Consider the following 21,798-nt stretch of genomic DNA (forward strand, 5'->3'; position numbering starts at 1 on the left):
TCCTCTGACGTCTTACCAGGAATCCCTGGACTCCCCCAAACCCCCAACAATCCCTGTGCATTGTGAAAATAAATCACTTCCTCTTTCAATTAAAAATCAAGTTTGTCTTTGTCTACATTTGGGTCCAAGGTAAAGCAGAGAACATAATAATACATAAAATACTAAATACTAAATATAGTGTACACTTGAACTGAATGGCTTTAATGAACACAGAACTGAAGCCATTATATGGCTCGCTTCAAAACCACCAGATTCCATTGACAAAACCAGTGATTAACCCTCACAGAACACAGGTATGTTAATGCAACCTCACTTCCAAAAATCCAAGCTAACAGTTTCAGTTACTTCTACACAGCATGGCGAGCATAGATTCAGCTAGTTCTAGCTGAATTACACAACATTATTGATGAGCTTAATTTGGTCCTACATGACTGCTTCTTGTAACGGCTGAGTGGGAGTTTCCATTTGAAAAACCTGGAAAAGAACGCTGATGGAGTCAACCTTTAATAAGTCGAAGCTGTGCTCCATTAGACCTCACACACACACACACACACACACACACACACACACACACACACACTCACCTGTGTGTGATGCGTGCAGACACACTTGCACTCAAACACAAAAAGACCTTGGTGAGTGTTGTAGGTGGCTGGTGGTCCAGTGAAGCAGAATGCATCACCACTGCCGGGGTTACTATGGTGATGTGACGTAATAGATGAGATGCAGGGGGTGGAGGAGGTGCATGACATAACACTGAGTGTAACACACGCACACACACACACACACACACACAGCGATGACTAACCAAACCACATGCACATGCTATCAGATGTGCAGTCACACAGGGAAAGACGCACATCTGCACATCTTAGTTCCTCATCAGAGACATGTTGACCACGCAAATAGTTCAACATGCATAATCATTTGCATTATAATAGTTAGTCATTTCCAAGTCAAATTAAGATTGTCATATTCATATCTGCCTGTGGATGATTACAATGCAGGGCATACTAATGCAGTTTTCACAGTTCAGTTGTACAGAAAGGTTTGTCATAAACACCAGCAAACCACTTCTGAACATGGACTTTATTTTCTCCACTTTTTTCTAATTCAACGGTACAACAACAACAACAACAACAACAACAACAACAACAACAACAGTATTTATTCAAGTTTATCTAAAAAAGGAAACATTTTACAAGATTGCATTTGATCACAACATGATAACATTAAAATGTACCTTTGACCAAAACACATTTTTTCATGATCAACTCATCAAAAGCCGACGCTTGGCCCTATGTGTCAAATTATGATGCTCTAGGTTAGGGTTGTCAAAGAAATCTACAAAAAATGAGGACTAGATATCGGACTAGATAGTCATATGCACAAGTATCGATACCAACAGTCCGTCTTTGCCTCCTCCCGTTGATGCGTAACTTCATCCATGCAGACAGACAGCTACACAGCTGCTTCTCTCCTAGCAGCTGAACACATGAACACTAGTTCACGCTCACAACACTGAGCTGGCTGAACAAGCGCTGCTGCTGAAGGCCTTCAAGACCAGTTATAGTAGAAAATCAAAAAAGCAAAAGTGCCGTTTGGAAGTATTTAGCGTATAGTATTTATACAAGGCTAAAGACCAGGGAAAGGACATCAACAAGCCGATTTGCTAACAATGCTAAAGTAGTGGCAACAAAGTCGAGTACCACAAGGAAGTTAGTGAAGCAAAAAAAACAGGACTGTGCATACATTAGCATGGACCCGATCCCCGTTTGCACTGTAGAGAAACCTGGCTTCCAACAACTTATTCACCAAGTGAATCCAAGGTTCAACCTTCATGGACTCATTTCATGTTGACAGAAATCCCTGAGTTATACAACACAATAACACAAACTGTCAGAGAATCTGAACATAATGGACTCCACTAGACCTCTGAAGGTCTGCTGTGGTATCTGGCACCAAGACGTCAGCAGCAGATCCTTTAAGTCCTGTAAGTTGTGAGGTGGGGCCTCCATGGATCAGACTTGTTTGTCCAGCACATCCCACAGCTGCTGGACTGGACTGAGATCTGGGGAATCCAGCACCTCAAGTCAAGTCAACACCTTGAACTCGTTGTTGTGTTCCTCAAACCATTCCTGAACCACTTCTGCTTTGTGGCACGTTACCCTGCAGAAAGAGGTCACTGACATCAGGGAATACTGTTTCCATGAAACAGTAAGTAGGCGATGTGGCAAAATCTTCTTTCCTGGTATAGGTCATTTCATATCTCGATAACGATATAAATCATGCTATAGCATGTAATCTGGTGTTTCAATAAAGACATATCTATATGAAATAACTACACAAGAAAGCCTATTTCCGTAGATCCCTGTGTGAATTAAATAATGGATCAAAGAAACAATTTTCTCATTAAATTAAGACATTGAGTGAAACAATATCTGATTTTGAGTTAGCATGTGCTTGTTATCAATTTAGAGGACGTGCTCATGATATGATGATAAATTATCATAGTCAATTATTGCACAATCCTTCTTTAAAGTCAAAGTCAGGGAAAAGGATAATAATATCAAGAGAGAGAGAGAGAGACATTGAACTGGATTTCCCTCCAGGTTGCATACAGTTGGATCAGCCAGGATGTGCTGCACCTGCAGGAACCAGCCAACAGATGTAGGTCAGCAGTGTGTGGAGGAAGGAAAGTTCAGGGGAATCATCACCAAGGGGATCATCTAGTCATCTCTCACTAAGAGTCCCATATTGGTCAAAGTCTATACGTCCAAGCCGACCTCATAATGTCATGTTTAATGAGCTACTTCATCTTCATTAGTGTCCCTTGGCATGTGAGTACTTATGTGTGCATGTATGTCAGTGTATGTCCCTGTGCTATGGGTGTTCCTATGTGGAGCATGTGTGTTTCTGTATAATGTATTGTGTGCAGGGCCATCACTCGGCCTTTGACATACTGTGTGTGTGTGTGTGTGTGTGTGTGTGTGTGTGTGTGTGTGTGTAGGTGTGTGTGTGTGTGTTTGTGTGTGTGAGTCCCAGCCACAACCTTGTCCCTGGAGAGAATAGAATCAGGCCATGAGCACATACTTGGTATCACATGCTACACGTGATAACATCCTTGGATCCCCATTAAAGGACAGAATATCTAGGTTACCATTTTGTATGATATATTATACAACACATACATTATACATACATAGCTACACATACATATTAATGATCACATAACTCATCACATTAGCATCAGGCCCTGTTGATCAAAGGAAAGATTCCAGTTGTACTTTGGGAATGAAGGTCCACGGTCCCACAGTGGCAAGACACAATTATAGTACCGTGTAAAGTACAGTAGCATTGTGTAAGACGCTCCCTATGTAGGTTGTGTCATTGTTAACGAAAACACAACCATTCTTACTTTCAGGTGATAATACACTAAAGAAAACATCATTGTTAATGAACTGTCAATAAAACACTGCACCATTAAAAACTGTAACCACTGTAAACTGACAATAACATTGGTGAAATGATATGGAAATGCACGTTGCTAATTGATGCAGCGGTAGACTACATGGATACCATTAGTTCATGTGTGAAGAAGAAGTGCCCTAATTTAAAGCTGTGTGAAAACATTCACCGTCATGCTGAATGCTGACTTCATGAGATTTAAAAGCAAATCGTCATGGATTTCTAAGTGGAAGTAAGTGAGCTGCAAAAGTGTTGATGCCAAACATCACTGTAACATGAGGTTTGGTTTAACTCCAGATAGTCAAGCAGTCAATGTGCTGTTGCAAATCCCGTCTGTCACACTGCCAACTCAAATTCAGAAACACTCTCTGAGCGTTCAGCTCCATCCACTCAATATCTCAGAGCAAGAGCTGTGAAAACCCGACCTCCATATCTCAGACACGCCTCGTCAATAAATCCATATGGCTATATATATATGGCTGGAATGATATATATATATATATATATATGGTTGGAATGAGAGTGGTCCTTGTTTTAAAGAAATAGTGAACGTGTACTGTATCTGTGGATGTGATGTCAAAGGGAATACATACTGATCACTGTCTCATGTATATGGGTAAAACAAATCTGCTACATAAAAGACCAATATATGCAAAGCTGTCAGAGGATTTTTTTAAATTGTTGCCTAATGAATGTGACAGCTCGTTAGCGATCTCATTAGCTAATACTGTCAGACGCCACTCCTGCTGTGAGTGTGCTGTCACACTCAGACGGTTTCTATCACCTCCCCATGTCATCGCTCCTTCTGTCTGAAGATGCAACCCAGGCGGGAGGCTCGAGGAGCCGCTTTGCCTGATGGGTAACATGGGGGGGGGGGGGCGGGGGTGGAACGACCCCCCTCCCTGACTGGAGATTTCTCTGAGCTCAGCTGACATGTGGTCAACCTCAGGTAACTTGTATATGACATTCATACTCATACATAAGGTCTGTCACATATAACTTACACAGGCATCTGCCATAGGGACATTTGTAACTTGCTTATCTTCCTGTCAGTCACGATCAAAGTCTGTTTATATTTTTCAAAGTCTGTTTATATTTTTTCTTTTAAAATCAGATTTTACTTAAATACTTTACACAAATTGTTTTTGAAGGTGGTCAATGTTCAGTAATTTCATTTTCAGTCAGTGTCAGTCAGACCTGAGCTGCTCTGACGGAACAGATCTAGTATCTGGAGGAGGGTGTTGAGTATACTGAAGTACAATCTTTGTGTTCAAAGGGCAATATTAATCTACCGAGTGAGAACCATTATATGGAATATAGCTATCGTTGCCTATCTGAGAGCTGTTCCATGTGGATACAGGAATTTTTGAAAACAGTTTTCTTTCGTCCTTGGTTCTAAGAAAACCTCCCCCCAAACTAGGGCTGAACGATGTATCCTTTTTTTCATCGTTATTGCACAGGTGGGATACAGGGGGGCGGCTGTGGCTCAGAGGTAGAGCAAGTAGTCCTCCAATCAGTGGTTTGAATCCTGGCTCCTCCAATCCACTTACCAAAGTGTCCTTGGGCAAGATGTTGAACCCTTAATTGCCCCTGAAGGCTGTGCCTTTGTGAGTAAACTCCTCTGCCAGTGTGTGAATGGGTGAGTAGACTGAATGTCGTGTAAAGTGCCTCGAGGAACCGAAAGGATAGAAAAGTGCTATAGAAATGCATTTACCATATACACGTGCAATATACACCTTGCAAAAGATGCCTCAGGCTGCATCTCGCCATTGGAAAGTAGAAATGAATACATTTGCTTTAAATGGCGTTGTTGTTATCTGTTAGCTAGTGCAGTCTTATTTTATAACGCCCATATAAATGCACTAAATCCATTAAATGCACATATCACACCCATGGTCAGTTCTGAAACTATAGCACGTTGGCTTATTCTGCATTGTCACTGTCAACTGTCTCACTCATACAGTGAGACTCTATTGTTTTGTATGTAACCTACTGATTTTGAGCTACTGCCTACAAGTTAAACTGTTGCTAAAAGTCACATCATGGTGGTCCGTCTCGTAGTCCCTTCATTATTTGCCTCGTCTCCAGAAAATGCTGTTAAAGGTGAAGCCTCGTTGTCGTCCTGCTGCTGCTGGACCAGACAAACAGCTGGAAGCAGAAGACGCTCTGAACGAAGCTCAACAGGAGCTCAACCTCCCAGAGACTCGCTCATCACAGAACGTCCAACCAGCTGGTGGTGGCAAACATTACAGATATTTAAATGATCACATTTTTTTATTTCAAACTGTATGTGCTTTTTTTCTATTTAAAATTTAAAGGGAGGCAGAAAGAATAATTTCATTTCTTATATCAGTGAACATATGCTGTTCAATGTTTCATTCACCAATGTTTTCTTACATTTAAAAGCACACTTTTAAACACAACATTGTGCAAAATAATTGATTGTGTTTTCTTCTATTCTACAGTTGTATAATACTGTAGGATTGAAACTACAATAATATTTGTATAATGCTGAATCTTGTAGATGGAGGTGATGGAGGATCTGCCCTGGCCCCCCTGAATGATGACATCATCACCAATGTGTCGTCCAATCAGCGGTGCATTCTTTACTTGCGTCTCGACTTTTCCTCAGTGTGCTAGTTCTGTGTTTGCACACGGCCCTGCGGTTTCATGCCCTTTCATGGGCATTTGTGGGGTGTTTACGTATGCTAATGAGGAAGAACTTGCAATTTACAAAAACGTGGGATTCATGAAGATAAGAACACAGCTAACATTTCGATGGTTTAAAAACATGTCATGAATCCAGCGTAGGTTTATATTAGGAACTTTCTTAAGAAGACATTTAAGAAAAAACGTAGGAAGATACTTTCGTACACTGATTGCAGAGGAGCCGCCTGCACATCGGGATCTAACTATCTATCCATTCACACACAGATGGCACAGCCTTTGGGGGGAATTTGGTATTCAGTATCTCCATGCAGACTGGAGGACGACTCACTCTACCTCTGAGCTGGTTGGGTTCCACTCCTTGGTCTGAACATGGAAGAAAGTTGCTCTGTCTACTTGAAAATCTGTAAAGAATGTATCATTCTTTTTGCACTTATTAGTCTCCGTCTTAAGACTACTTGGACAGTAAAGGCATTTTGATGAAGTTCTGAAAGCCTCTCAGTAAAGTTCCCCTGTCTTTAGAACACAAATCTACAATATCTATGCCACTTGGAAACAAACTTAAAGTCAAGCCAGACTTGAATAGAACGGCTCCTGGCAGCCACACTGCCTCTTATAGACAGAGAATTATCTGAATGAAGAGCAGGCTGCAGATAAGCAGACAATTTCACTCAATATCTTTCCAGTGAGGAGATGAATATCCTGAATATATCTGTCTTTTCAATAGGATGGGCTTTTCTAATCTCTACCATACTAAGCCCATCTCCAACTGCCCCACAACAACTGCTATACACACAGACGCGCAGATTGTGAAATTTGATTTCAGGGTCATCTGAGAGTATGACTAATCTAAACGGAGTATTTAAAAGTGTAGTGGGCTCCTCTGGATTGCAAGATGCATGTGCTTGCATCTGCCAGGGGAACAAAAGGGCCCTGCAAGCTAATAGCTGCAGGAGAGCTACATCACACACCCCACATGTGTCATCAACTACTCTTTTTATAGTACAGAAAACATTACAATGTGTAGCTTTTGGTTGCAATCGCTGTGACATTTGGTACAAGCTCGATGTTTCCCTCGGGATACATGGTGATAGCTTTGGTAATCCCTTGATCACCTATTCAGGTCAAAACTTGTGTGACAAAATACTTACAAACTAATGACATTCCCACCAGCCTCAGATGCACTTCATGTTTCATGCTAATTTGCAAAAAAAAGGAACCTGCTCAACATTAGCATTTTATTCCAATGTCATCATTGAAAGTATGTCTAACGTATGCCTCTTGCTTCCGCCTGCATCTTGTCGGGTGTTTGAACCGCCATCCGACGACAGAGCATGTCCGTCGCTGACTGTTTGAGTGGATCGCCAAATACTTATCCTTGTCTTTAATAATAATAAAGGTGTAAAGAAAATAAGGCACTGAAAACTGCCAGATAGACTACTTTACATGTTCCTCATTATGTTTTCTACCATCATTATGACTTCACGCTCTCGGCTCTCATGATCGCTCATTAGAAAGGTGAGAAACACTGAGCACCGTCCGATAATGATCGGCGGGCGATCGATCGGTGCATCCCTCGCACCGATCGACACGCATGTAACCAACGTCACACTGAAGGAGTGCAAGCATGACCCAGAATGGCCACAACCAGAAAATATCAGGTTGAAAAACGCCAATGCATCTCTAAACTCTGTTTTACATGACTGTGTTTTGGAGCATGAAATCCAATCCCCGCCCAAAACCCCTGGAAATGTCAACAATGGATGAGAGTGCTAAGCCTTGAACTGAGCCTCGTTTTGATTATGATTACCAGCGATCACACGGAATAACAATGAGCCTCATAGACAACAAGGAGATCAGACATAGAAGGAAGCAAGCGAGGAGAACATACAACGATAGAGGAAGAGAAAAAGACCACAGCAGGCCTGCAGAGTCTTATACCACGGTCACACTCCTCCTCTATTCAACCCTTCCTCCTTTCATCTGTCTCTCCATGTGCGAGGATCTCAGGATACACATGTCTGGTGCTAAAATAGGCTTTGGGCTGGGTGATGAATTAGCCGGGGCGTATTTGGGGACCAAGGGAGCGACAGAGAGAGAGAGAGAGAGAGAGAGAGAGATTAGAGAGAGAGGGCAACAGTGAGTGAGAGATAGAAAATAGCTCCTAATGTTTAATCACAGCTAGATCTAATACAGTACATGGCCCGCAGACAAACTCAGTGACCCTGGCGTGGATTTGTTCATCCATCATAACTGAGCTGTGACTGTGTTTATGAGTGTATGCGTCCATATGATTCCATTATGAACACGTGAGAAAAGACTCCTGGTGAATGATAAAGTTGTTAACAGATTGAGGGACAATCAGGAGACGACACACACACACACACACACACACACACACACAAAGTGTGCTGCTTTATTTTTGAAGGTCATTGGAACGTCTTTTGCCCTTAGTCAGGCAAGACAAACAATTTGAAGATTTCCCATTTTTTACTATTATCTGAAATTCGAATATAGCTTTACTACACTATACCATATTATACTATACTATATAGTTCACGGTTGGATATGTACCTCAGTTTGTACCTCACAGTATGTTTTCTGTACAATCGGGAAAATAGAGAAAATGCAGAAAATGTTCAGCGATCCTAAAATCTGGGATTTCCTTTAATGATCATTACAAAGATGGATTATTGAAGGAGAGAATTCCAAAATGAGTTGACTTACTTATTTTCCTATCTGTCTTCCTTTCTTGTATCTTGGATTATTCCACAGTAGTTGTGATTATTATTGGGAGATAAACATAGTTAATCACACATCAGAAGTGGACAATAAAAATGAGTCAGCCGAACAGAATGGTGGGTCAACCTCTACTTATTATTTCCCAGGAGTGTGTGAGAACCTGTGTTTGTATGTGTGTGTGACGTGCTTGTATTTTTTAGCTCAAACTGTGAGTAAAGAATATATTAGTTACAAATGTTGAACTCATTTCATCTCATCGTCTACCGATTAAAAGGCCATCTGGGAGGGATCTGTGATACAGAGGAATCTAACTTTGAATCAAGGAATCTCTGTTTTCAGTTTGTCTTTTACACATCTCGAGGACCGATCATCTGATCTACGTCTGTGTTGCTGGGGACCCAAGGACGTCCAAGTTGCTGCAATTTGGACATGCGACAAATACACTTTGAGTACACAAGCACTGCATTCAACACGTCTGGTAGGGTTGTACCTAAAGACCATAGCCCATAGTGATCACAGATATCAATGCCTTTACCAATGTCAAGATGATTTCTGATTAGTTATTCCATTTACATATTAATACTATTATTATTGCTCTAAATTAAATTTGCCCCAGCACATAAACTTACTTGACTAGTGACTATAACTTATAAGTAGAAGGCATCTAACAGCTGGACGCTTCATTTCTACCATCAACATTAGAAATATTGTAAATAATAACTTTCAGGAACACTGTCTGTGATGGTCCACCTGATCTCCCCTCCCTCTGTGACTCTTAAACACACACACAGCGAGCTAAGCAGCGCTCTGTAATGATCTCCTCCTCTGCAGCACCTGTATTAACATGTAATAAAATCAATGAATCAATACACCAGCCTGCACACAGTGTTGCTTTCTCCCCATGGTCGGTAAATGTTGATAGATGGACAGAGACGTTCACGAAGACGGAGTCTGTGATTGGATGACAAGACAATCATGCTCCCAGAAACAGAAGCACAAATTAGATTTATATAACCACAATAAAACAAAATCATGCTGCTATTACTAATACTCATGTAATAGTACTACAGGCCCTATAAGGATATGATCGTCGATCATATTGGGGATCTACCAGGGTGTAGAAAAGACTCAACTCCACTTCCAGTTTCCAAGGAATCAGCTTTAACATTTAAAAAAAGCCAAAACCAACAACTAAAGATGCACTGATGCAATCGTGTTGGCTAATTAACACTTACTGTACTCCCTGAAGAAATATGAAGTGAAAATGTAAACCGATTCCAGAGAGAAGCAGACAGAAGGGTCTTTGAAGAAGGGCGTTTGAAGGATATATTCTAGGCTAAAGTGTAAAAAATGGATCACCTGGTAATGAAATGCAGGAACAACACTCTTCCTGGTAGCTCTTTATTCATTGTTACAACCACTAAAAAGCAAAAGCAGCATGTGTGTTCATTCAGTGGTTTCACTAGCTGACGAAGCATAGACGTGTTACCGCTAGTTAACGATGTGCTCAGGTTCTCCGCTCATGTTAGTTCCACAGGTTTTTACATAGAAACGTTAACGTTCTGACCTCTCCAGTTAAAAATCACAACACAACGTTAAACCAGGACAAGCTCCAAATCCCAAACCAGCCTGAACATGAAGAACATGTAACCACTGAAGGACAGTCTATGAAGCCGAGCTGGGTCGTTTTTGGTCCTCGTCAGTGCTGGACGATGCTACGCTATGATTGTTCTGTGTGTGTGTGTGTGTGTGTGTGTGTGTGTGTGTGTGTGTGTGTGTGTGTGTGTGTGACTTTTGATGCAGCACACAATTCAACCAGGGTACATGTATGAGTGTCGGAGTGTTCAGGGGCCTCCTGCAGTGATTATGCCTGGTGTTCAATGACAGAAGCGTGGACCTGACTCCCACTCGTTCATACAATGGGAGAATAGAAGCTGTGAGTGACTCTGCAGCTGCAGCTCATTGGTGATGGAAAGGACTGAAAAACAGAAAGTGCTGACATCTCATTCAAGCCACAATGACACCCTGCAGAGCCGTTGGACGAGGCTGATCAGAGCGACCAGCATATGGATACAATGATACACATGCAGTGATCGCTGGTACCAGCACCACTCTGTTCAAACAAACTGTGCAAGCAATATGATCATTAACTACTGGAAAGTAGTAGTAAAAACGCACTGTTTTTTTTCTTCTTTAACTGAGAGACAGCTCATATACATCTGCATTAAAACTTGAATTCATAGAAAAAGCATATTATCACCATATTTTGCCTGACAACACAGTATGAATACATGCACATTGATCTTTTATTATAAAAACTAACAGGTTTTTTTTTAATTTTCTTTCTTTCTAAACGGTGGCAGGCACAACCGCAGCTACATGTGTAACACAGTCTACATCACCAACATTCACCTGAGCTAAACATCACATCAGCTGCGTAACGTCATGGCGACAACACACACTGTCACTCAGAACACACTGAGGAAAAGCACTAACATCAGACACCAACACACAAGTTAGACACTTTACAGATTGAATCATTTGAGTGACTTCACATAATTCAATAAAAAAAGTGACATTCTTTAACATTTTTTTAGGTATGAAAATCAGCAGTTTGTTTTAATAGATATGTATCTCTTTGTCTGTAGTCATTTACTAAAGCTATTGTTGACAACCATTTTCCTGCTCATCTGGACGTATCCTTCCTCTCCCTCCTGTTAGGCCTTATATTGTAAAATATATATTTTACAGTTAAAAACTGTTAGTACTAGGGGTGTGACGATACACTCTGCTCACAAGACGAGACGAGACGCGATATTGGGTTCACGAGAACGAGACGAGATGAGATTTTAAGAAAACTACAATGACAAAATATATGACTGGACCAACAGACTTTAATTTAACAGAGTTGCACATGCATTTTGAAATATTTTATTATAACTCTTTACATGCATGATGTAAGCATGATCTTTTAATAAACTTCTTCTTTCACAAATTTAAACTGAAACAAAAATGTATAAAAGTTAAAATAAAATAAATAAAATAAAATATTTATTTTTCCCAAGTGTAAATATGTGCAAAACCAAATCAAAGTTCTACTTTGTCAATACAGAGTGCAAATAGTGCAAACGGAGCCTGACCAAGTATGTCATGAACAACATGCTGCAACTACAGCATCTTCAGCATCTCTGACATCGCAGCTATCAAGTGTATCAATGCTTCGGGAGTTTTGTCTTATCTCTGGGCTGGTGATGCTGCTATGGCAGCTTGCTACTCAAGGTAACGAGCCAGCATATCCAACGTGCCCGTCATTAACTTGTGTGATGGCAATTGTAGCCGTTTCTGCTTGGACATTTTCACCGCGGTAGCCGCTGAACTACGATGAAAAAAAGCAGCCACACATCTCACCCGCCCGAGTAAACGAGCGACGGCCACGTCCATATTACTGCATTGTCGGTAACAATAAGCGATGCCGTGGTTGGGTTTTTTAAGCTCCCATTCAGTAACAGCTGTCTGTAAAACCTCAGCTATGTATAGCTCACAAATCTCGCGAGACAGATTTTTAACGCAACGAGAAATATCATCGACTCGAGATCTCGTCACACCCCTAGTTATAGTATGTATCTGTGTAAATATTCTATAATTGCATTACAGAAATCAGTTCCTGTAATGTTTTCATTTACTGTAAGGATGCAACTCTCACCTGTTATATTAGATGCAGATCTTTGCAGATCCCCCCGTCTCAATGAGAGACCAGGATCCACAACATGGTCTAGAATTGTGGCCCTTATTTTCATCAGAAATGATAGCTCTCCCTCCACCAACCTGTCTCCCTGCTACTCTTCTCCCTCCACCAACCTGTCTCCCTGCCACTCTTCTCCCTCCACCAACCTGTCTCCCTGCCACTCTTCTCCCTCCACCAACCTGTCTCCCTCCACCAACCTGTCTCCCTGCCACTCTTCTCCACCAACCTGTCTCCCTGCCACTCTTCTCCCCCCACCAACCTGTCTTCCTTGGTCCATTTCGTATTTCTTCTCTTTCCCTATGTGTTCACTAACTCTCATCTAAAACCAGACACCTGCTGAGGCTTTCAGCTGAAGTTGCATTTACCAGTGTTTGAAAGTCAGCAGGCTGAAACATCGTGTGTTGAATGTGAGGTTTACAGTTAAGACAGCGGTGTGTTAACATTTGAACAAAGTGCTGTAAATCCACAGTGTTGTGTTGTGGAGAGTTTTGAAAACTGTGTTCCAACAATGAAAAAGAAGTTTTCTCTGCATGAACTGCTGCTGTGCATACTGTTAGTTTTGCTCACGTGACTTCAGTTGTCCCCGCTGTCGTTTAGCAATCGAGAAAAAAATGTAATGTTGCAAATACAAATGAAACCTTTTGGTAACAGTTGCCTTTTCAGTCCAATAGATGGTGCTAAGTTGTTTCTGGTGTGGTAGTGGGTAAAGTCAGCTGACTGCTGGTCAAACAAAGATGGAGTGTTGGTCAGTCTGTCTGCTTGACTGACAAACACATTGTACTGTGAGATGAACAGTAAAAATTGCATAGTGTGTAGTTGAAGAAAGTTAATCAATCACTATATATGTTATAGCAATTCTCAGAATATAGCAAAATGTTTAAAGTCACAATAAGATTGTATTGTGACTTAAGTATTGTGTTGATACTGTATCGTAGGGCCTCTGGTGACTCCCAACCTTAATCACAATATATATTTATATATATATTAGGGTTGTCAAACGATTAAACATTTAAAGCAGATCAATCACAGGGTAGCTGTGGATAAATCACAATGAATCATCATTCTTAAATATACCAGAAAATCCCCATTTTCTCTCTGTGATAAATGATGGTTTAACATGTTTGTTCATCAGGTTATTGCTGCAGCTGGTTATTGGTCTCCATGGTGAGAGGTTCACATCACGCTGCTGAGGTGCTGTCGGTTGTATTTTAGTAGTTTTTTGAGGCTTTGTGTTTATTCATTGTTCCATCTTTGTTTTTTCTCTGTCTAACGTGCCGTCCAGAGAGCTAACAGCATTAATGCGCTACATGCACACATGCATTTTACTTCTTCTTATAAATGCAACCCCATGCCCTTTACAACTGACAGCATACATCCTTCTCCTGCTTATTTTCCATTCCCTATATCTATTTGCATGTCTAATTTACATGTGTGTCAAGGTTCAATCTGTACATCAAAGATGATTGCAAATATTGCAGCAATGGGATGTGGACTGGAGGTGGTGTTAATGTAGCTAAATGTATCTCTGAGGCTGCTGTGGAAGATTGAATCCACTCTGTTCCTCCGTGCGTCACCACCTGGGTTTCATGTGCACCCTGGAATAGCACTGGAACAAAATGGCATTGAATTAACTTCACATTTTTCTCAGGAATTATCATGTAAAAGAAGCGTAAAGGGACTCATTTCTCAGCAACTTTCCCCATCATCATCATCTCTCACTATTCCTTTCTGGGCTTGTAGAAGAACCTGCAGTGGTCTTCAGAGGCACCACAAAATTCAAGCTGCCACTTCCAACTTTAAAACACAAAGGACCTTTTTGGAATACTGTAGAAAGAGGACCTAATCCCTGTGATATGTAGATATGAAGGGCTCATTTTAAGGTACAAAATGTTATATTCTCTTAAATCCTACACACTGGTCCTTTAAGAAAGCACACATCCTCTATCAGAACCTTTTGTCCCGACTGTGTCACAGCTAGAGTCCTCCTCAGGCGGGGGGCACACCGGGTGGGTCTGAAACAGCTGTGCTGCACCATCAGGACTGTGTTTCAGTGTTCGTTTCTGACACTGCACACAAGTATCAAGATGCAGGACTTACATCTATAGTAAGTCTAAGATCAATGCTCCACTCTACGTTTGTGTGTGTGTGTGTGTGTGTGTGTGTGTGTGTGTGTGTGTAGGCAGGTAGGCAGCCATGACATCACGGGACAGGCTTATTACATTCCTCCAACAGCTGAGCAAGACAGCTTCATTGAAATAACAGATTGTGATGACATTACCATCTGATTTTATTTATAGACAAACACAAAATAGATTTTTTTAGGCCTAAACAATAAGTATAGATATTCAAATTAGGTCTACGTCTGTGGTTATGCAGGGTTGTATCCAAATCAACCACTCATAACTCCAACGTAGGGTTACAACAAAGGATGGTTGGTTAATTATTTTCTTTTACATTGTGACTATCAAAGAGAATAGTAGAAAATGACTTCATTGAGTTTCAGAAGGGTTCAGCAGAGTTCTGCTCTCTGTTACTGCAAGGCTGTGTTTGGACCTCAAGATTTGTGTCTATGAAACAATTCATAGATGCAGATTGAAGTGTTTCTGAACATTAAGAGAGAGAGTCTTCTGTGACACACTCCTGCACTGGGGGTCTGGGGTTCCCCTCCCCCATCTCCCTGTTGGCCTGATCTCTGGCTCACTATCAGCAACACTCACCTGTGACTCCAGGTTCCACTGGGATTGGTCAAAACTGCAGTTGTACTCACTTTTAGTATTGAATATTATCTGAGTATCGATATTTTTGACGACTCTAATACAACAGAGCAGGCAAACATGCCTTGTGTTCTGAAACGGCACAGTTGCTGACGATGCTTTTCGGCTATATGTCAGAGAGCCGTGAACTTCTACAATCAGCTGTATGCCGGCGAATATGAGGATGCTGCAACCTCTCTAAACTCCCCAGAAGAGGTAATGCGGAAGCTGAAGGTCCTCTGTGTCTAGCTGAGGTGTGTGCAGCTTTGCAGAGTATGGATGGGGGGAAGATCAGATCGATGGACTTCCAGTGGACTTCTACAAAGCCTTTTGGACAGAGCTGTGTGAGGACATTTTAAGTGTGTTAAATGACAGATTTAAGGACGTGTCATTACCACAGAGAGAAGAGCGATTCCTACTCTACTACCAAAACAAAAAGTGACCTTCAGGACATCAAACACTGGCGTCCTGTATCTCTCATCTGTGCCGATTTACAATTGTGGTCTAAAATCCTGGCCAAGGCTGATGACATATATCCTCCAACAAGAATAGACTTTGTGTGCCTGGTAGGTCGATTTGTGATAATATTTCAGTAATTAGAGATATTTTGGAAGTCTGGTTCTTTGGGAATAGAAACTGGTCTTTTGGCGTTGGACCAGCAAAAGGCATTTGAACAAGTTGAGCACCAATATGGAAGCTAATGGAAAGGTTTAGCCTGAACCCTGGTTTTATTGTCATGATCAAAGTATTGTACGAGGACATTGAAGGTCTTATAAAAATGCAAAGGGGAAGTGCGCAGAGGTATATTGTTTTCATTAATACATTTTTTTATTTGTCCTTTATGATCTTCATTGAAAAATGTCTTCCATCTTCAAACAGCTGACAGTCAACCTTAGCTACGAGGAGCCAGTGATCACAGTGGAGTATTTAGCAGCTAAACACACAGATGTGTTGTGGGTGGAGCCCGAAACAAAGCCAAAAGGAAAGTGAATAATGGTCTCTAAGAAAGTGAATACTAAAGCTGTATCTGCTGGATGCCTTTCAACTCTTTCACATTAGAGGAAGTCATTTACTTCTGTTAGATACAACAGTTTCCTTAATGGAGTTTTACATGTGTCAATCCATTTAGATTGTATAGCTACAAGTATTAGCATGCAATCACTGCCTTAAACAGCGTGACATGAAGGGAAGATATGATTCCCAGCTATGTAACCCAGACAGGACCAGATAGGGGCTGAGCTGAATACAACAACACAAAAGCCATCTATCAAAACCTGGAATTGCTGTCACAAAGCCTATAATGAAGTGCTCCATGACCAATGGATCAAGAGAAATCCATATAATATAGTCCCTGATGAGCCAGCAGGCTATTTGCACCTCGTGTTGGGACTGTTTCATTCATCACACAGACTCATACACACATACTTCCTTTGTGCCGTGGAGCTACTGGGAGCTCTTCATTTCACAACAGTGAGAAACGTTCATGCTCTAGAAAGACTGCGTGTTTGTGTTACCTTGATGGGAATCCATTATATTATGCATATAGGTGCAGATAAGGGTTGCTCCATCCATGCTGAGCACAGTCACTCACATTAAAGTGGAGAGGTTAATCTGTGTGTACCTGACATGTGCGCCTGTTTGACATCGACATTCACAGTTCACAAAGATGCATCAATTCTCTCTGCAAGTAACTTGGTTTGATTTGACCCCAAGTTTGATACATAAAATCTACACTGGTCAATGAGAAAGGCATCCCTCACATGACTAACCCACAGAGCATTTTCACAATATCTGCATTTCCCCTTCAGCTCTACGAAATCTTTAGTATTCAGCAGCTAAACGGCCAGATATTTTTTCTGGGTGGAGCCCAAAACAAAGCAAAATCAAGGGAGAATTTAGGACTCTCAGAAACACCATCCATGTTAGATGTTCAACATTACAAGGGGTGTTTCACAATTTCAAGAAAGGATCCTTCAACAGCTCAATTTTCAAGGACGTGACATTATTCGGATCCCACGGATGGAATGTCCAAATCCTTTAAATTCCAATGAGGAGTGATTCCAGAAGGTTTTCAAGGATGTATGTGTGTATCCTCCACAAAACATCCATGATGTGCATGATGTTTTTCCTGTACAGCCCCCGCTGCTAAAAAAATGAGAGGAAACACTGCACTAGCATTGAAAGTTGGTTCGTTTGAGCTGCATTACGTGTGCTTGCTTTCCATATTTAACTCGGAAACAATGACGCAGATTTGGGACGGTGAAGCAAATCGGCAAATAAATAAGTCAACAGACAGACAAGCTGCTTGAGCGAAGTCTGAACAGGCTTTTGAAGACGATGCGCTGTTGAGAGTGAGCGAGGGTGAAAAGGGGGAAGAGAAGAGAAAAGTGTAGTGGCGGCATGGCTGACGCTACAGAGGGACATACCTCAACAATAGCTGATGTGCCACCATGGAGGGAGAAGAGGGGAGCAGTGACCTCTAGATGGAGGGATGATGGAGAGAGTAGGACAGAGGAGGGAGGTATGGATGGATAGAGAAAGGAGAGGGGTTGTCTGTTTCACATTGTGGGGAGTGTGGCTCTCTGTTCACACCGGCTGACCCAGATGCAGCTGAATTAGACACAGTCTAAGTGTGTGGGAATGCGTGTGCATGAGTCGATGTGTGTTTGTGGATGACGATGGAGGTATGACAGCTACGCAGCTTGAGAAAGACGAGGAGTGACGGTGTGTTCCAAGCAGAGTTTCTGTTTGAGCGCCACAAACTCAAAAAGCTTTGAGAATCTCAAAATGAAAGGTGTGTATACACAATGACTTTCAGACTTTAATCAAGCTGTATATGGAAGCTGGACACTGTATGGGACTAGTGTTGTGTGGTATTCAGATAATAGAAAGTTATGCTTGGTAAACTGTATTTTAAGAACCGTATTTATGAGTCTGTCAATGTGACAGCACAGCAATGTGTCTGTCTGCAGACATACCTGTCTTTCCCTCCGACTCATATGCAAGCTCTCTCTCTCTCTCTCTCTCTCTGGATTTTATTATGTTTATCTATCACATAACTTAACGCTGAATGGACAGAACAGTTTCAAGGGAAAATAAGGGAGAAAAAATAAATCAACATCTACAGCTTTAGACTGACGATGTTAACATGTACACAAATACAGAGTAATCCCATAAATAGTTGGATTGACAGTGTGACGACAGCAGTGCATCAAGCTTCACTCCTTCCGTTCATACCTTTCACAATAAAAGCCCTAGACATGTACACTGCATCACGGCTTACCAGCGGGAACTTAAATTAACTAAACACAATTGCTTCCAGTACTGCTCACACTTATCCCTGTAAGGATTGAACCTTTGTGATGTGTCCCTCCCATATATATTATATAATTCTATAATATAAAATGGCCTTGGAAGAAGGCTAAAAGACAATAAAATGCTTCCTAAAGCAGAGGGGAAGTGCAGCATAGAATCATAATTCCCAGGGGTCGACCATATTTAATGGGAAACATAGTTGTTTGACCCCCTTGCTCATGTCAAAATTATAGTTTGTGCAGCTTTAACATTTGAGAAGTTTTGCTTCATTTACTAGAAAGAAGTTTGAAGAAAAATATGTAATATTGGTTCCTCAAAATAAGGTATGACTCTTTATGATGGTTTATGGGAAAGAAAGGGGGAAATATAAACTTCTCTAAACATAAACAGCTGGGGTCAATTAACCATTAAACACAATTTACACATTTAAAAAGATGCTGATTTCACATATCAACCAAATTCACTTCCTGTTAACATCCTCGAATGTTACACACACACACACACACACACACATACATATTCATGCAAAGATGCATGCTGTGTATTCTATAAATATGTTTTTTCACTATTATTAAAGGCTTCAAATTGGGTTTGGCTGAAAATTCAACCACTGTTTACAATCAGCCATCACAATGTGTGTGTGTGTGTGTGTGTGTGTGTGTGTGTGTGTGTGTGTGTGTGTGTGTGTGTGTGTGTGTGTGTGTGCCTTCACAGCTCTGTCAGCGTTATGTCGTTGAACTCGTTAATTAATGAACCTGTCAATCACACATTAAAAGGTTCCAACCAGGGAGGAGCGACAGTCCATTTGTCTGCTTCAAACTTACAATTAAAGGAGAAGACTAGGAACCTCTTAGGAGTCTGCCTACTCAAATACTATGTAGAATATTGTAGATTGAAGATATTGAGTTCCCTGTAAAATAGCAGCTCTGGATATCTGATGGCTGCCTGGTTATTCAGTTGAGCTGATATTGCTTTTACTTTGTTTCTTTTCATACAGACATCAGACCCTGACGGAGTTCTGCAGTAACCACACAAAACGTTGTGACATTTCTACGGCTATGAAAATGTTCGAGTGTAGAATTCATTTAATTCTCCTACAACAAAGAACATGTGTACATTAGCAAGATTAATTTATTCATTGGGCATTTTGGAGCTATATTTTGTTCCTTTTCAGCCACAGATGTGCTAAATGTAAGAGTGCAGAATTTGAGTAGAGACAATGCTGCCTAGCGGGGGGTTCAGAGCTTTTACATAACAGACCTCTGAACGTCTGTTTGCAGGTATGCCACTTTATGCAAAGGCAGTTTTTTTTCTCTACTACTGCAGTCATGTCATGCTGAAGCCGAAGGTTGGCAGTTAGACCCACACCGTACCAGTGTCAGAGATGCCTCCTGACAAACTAGAACAACTTGCTCACCTCATCAATGAACCCGTGATTTTGGTTTCTTCTATTTCATGTTGATTCAAGAAAAAGGGTTTTCTCTGCTGCTGCACTCATGAGACGTTGTTCTGCATAAAAGCTAAACGCCTCAAAGGTCAATTCATTATTCGTTTTGGACTTTTTGAGAAAACGTCTTAGACAGCTGATATTTAGAGGAGAGAGTAATACGATGCGAGTGATCACATAACTTGACATCTCTCAATCCTCCCTCAGCCAGCTCCCTTTACTCCCCATCCTCTCCTTCTGCCCCCCCCCCTCATCATCTCACTCTCCCCCTCTGTCCGGTCTACTCCAGCTGCATCTCCCTCCACCTCCTTCCATAACTGCCACTGTTGTCCTTGTTTGCTCCCACTTTTCTTCCTCACCTCCCTCCTCCTCCTCCTCCTTTCCCTCCACTCATGTCTCTTTTACTTTTAGTCTAATTTGAGTCTCGGGGCGTTCTCGGCACAAAGTGCTCCTTCCTCGCTCCTCCGCCCGCTCGTCCTCCCGTTCTCCACTCGCGTGCAAAGAGAGGAGGAGCCACCTACGAGAGCTTTAGATTATGTAATGAGATCATCTGGAGACTAATGCTCCATACCAGCTATACCAAGCAGCCATTAGTGGCTTCTCTATAGCATGACCATTTGTCTGGCTGGTACACACATCTATTAGGTTTGTCACAGTTGGATGATGGAGGGACTTTGGCTTGAGAATTAAGGCTCAATGCTATTAAAACCTTGGGATACACGTGTTTGCTCATATGGGTAATCCTTCTTCCTATAATGCTTCTGCCCTGCTTCTGGCTTTTTTCCTTGTATTTTCAGAAGGTGAGATGTGGATGGATAGATGGATGGATGGATGGATGGATGGATGAGCTTTGAGGGATGGTGGTGGAAATAAGGGCAGATGGAGGAGAAGAGGATATGAGGTGAGTGCGTGTGCACATCCACGTGTCGGTCTGCAGGGCTGGGGGGGGGCAAAGACGCGAGGGAACCGACACACACCCTAACACGTGTGTGTGTGTGTGTGTGTGTGTGTGTGTGTGTGTGTGTGTGTGTGTGTGTGTGTGTGTGTGCGTGTGTGTCTGGCCAAGACCTTGAAAACCTGAAAAAGAGGTCCAGGTCCCCCATGTTCTAGTCCATGTGAAAAAGACTGTCAGTAAGTTGGAACACATACTCTCCATAAGGCCAGGTCACTCTTGATGGTATGGATGATTTTTTTGATTATCAAACTGAAGAAACTCCCATCGCGCCTCCCTACAAAACCCCAAACACGCAGCATGACTACTCCTGGAGGAGGTTGTGAGGTCCACAAGAAAGCTCCACGTCGCTGTCATCGCTAACCATCCAACAACCTTGATGAGGGCAGAACGCATGCAGGTAGGTAAGTAGGTCAAAACACACGTGAAGATGGAAGACATGACAACCAGGGCTGCAAGATAATGGAAATAACTGAGATTGCAATATTTTTTTCTGCCATATATTACAAATTTTTTTATTTAAATGTGTCAACCCGATGCAAAGACTAGATGTAAAAACAATGATGTTTTCTAGTAAAGAAATTATTCAGAACCTCACAGGTTGTATCGACATAAAAGGATTAAGTCACACCCATAACGCAGGTTAACGTGCGTCTGGATGGGTCAGGTGGCTTCAGGCCCCTCCCACTCTGGTCTTTACGGTCAGTCA

At 41.7% G+C, this 21,798-nt stretch overlaps 1 protein-coding gene across 1 annotated transcript in view; it reads right to left on the bottom strand.

The window, feature by feature from the left end:
• slc24a3 (solute carrier family 24 member 3) overlaps positions 1 to 21,798 on the bottom strand; it is an 88,618-nt gene that overhangs the window by 65,593 nt on the left and 1,227 nt on the right. The window lies entirely within an intron of this gene.

The sequence above is a fragment of the Eutrigla gurnardus genome, assembly GCF_963514095.1.
Source record: "Eutrigla gurnardus genome assembly, chromosome: 11".
Taxonomy (NCBI): domain Eukaryota; kingdom Metazoa; phylum Chordata; class Actinopteri; order Perciformes; family Triglidae; genus Eutrigla; species Eutrigla gurnardus.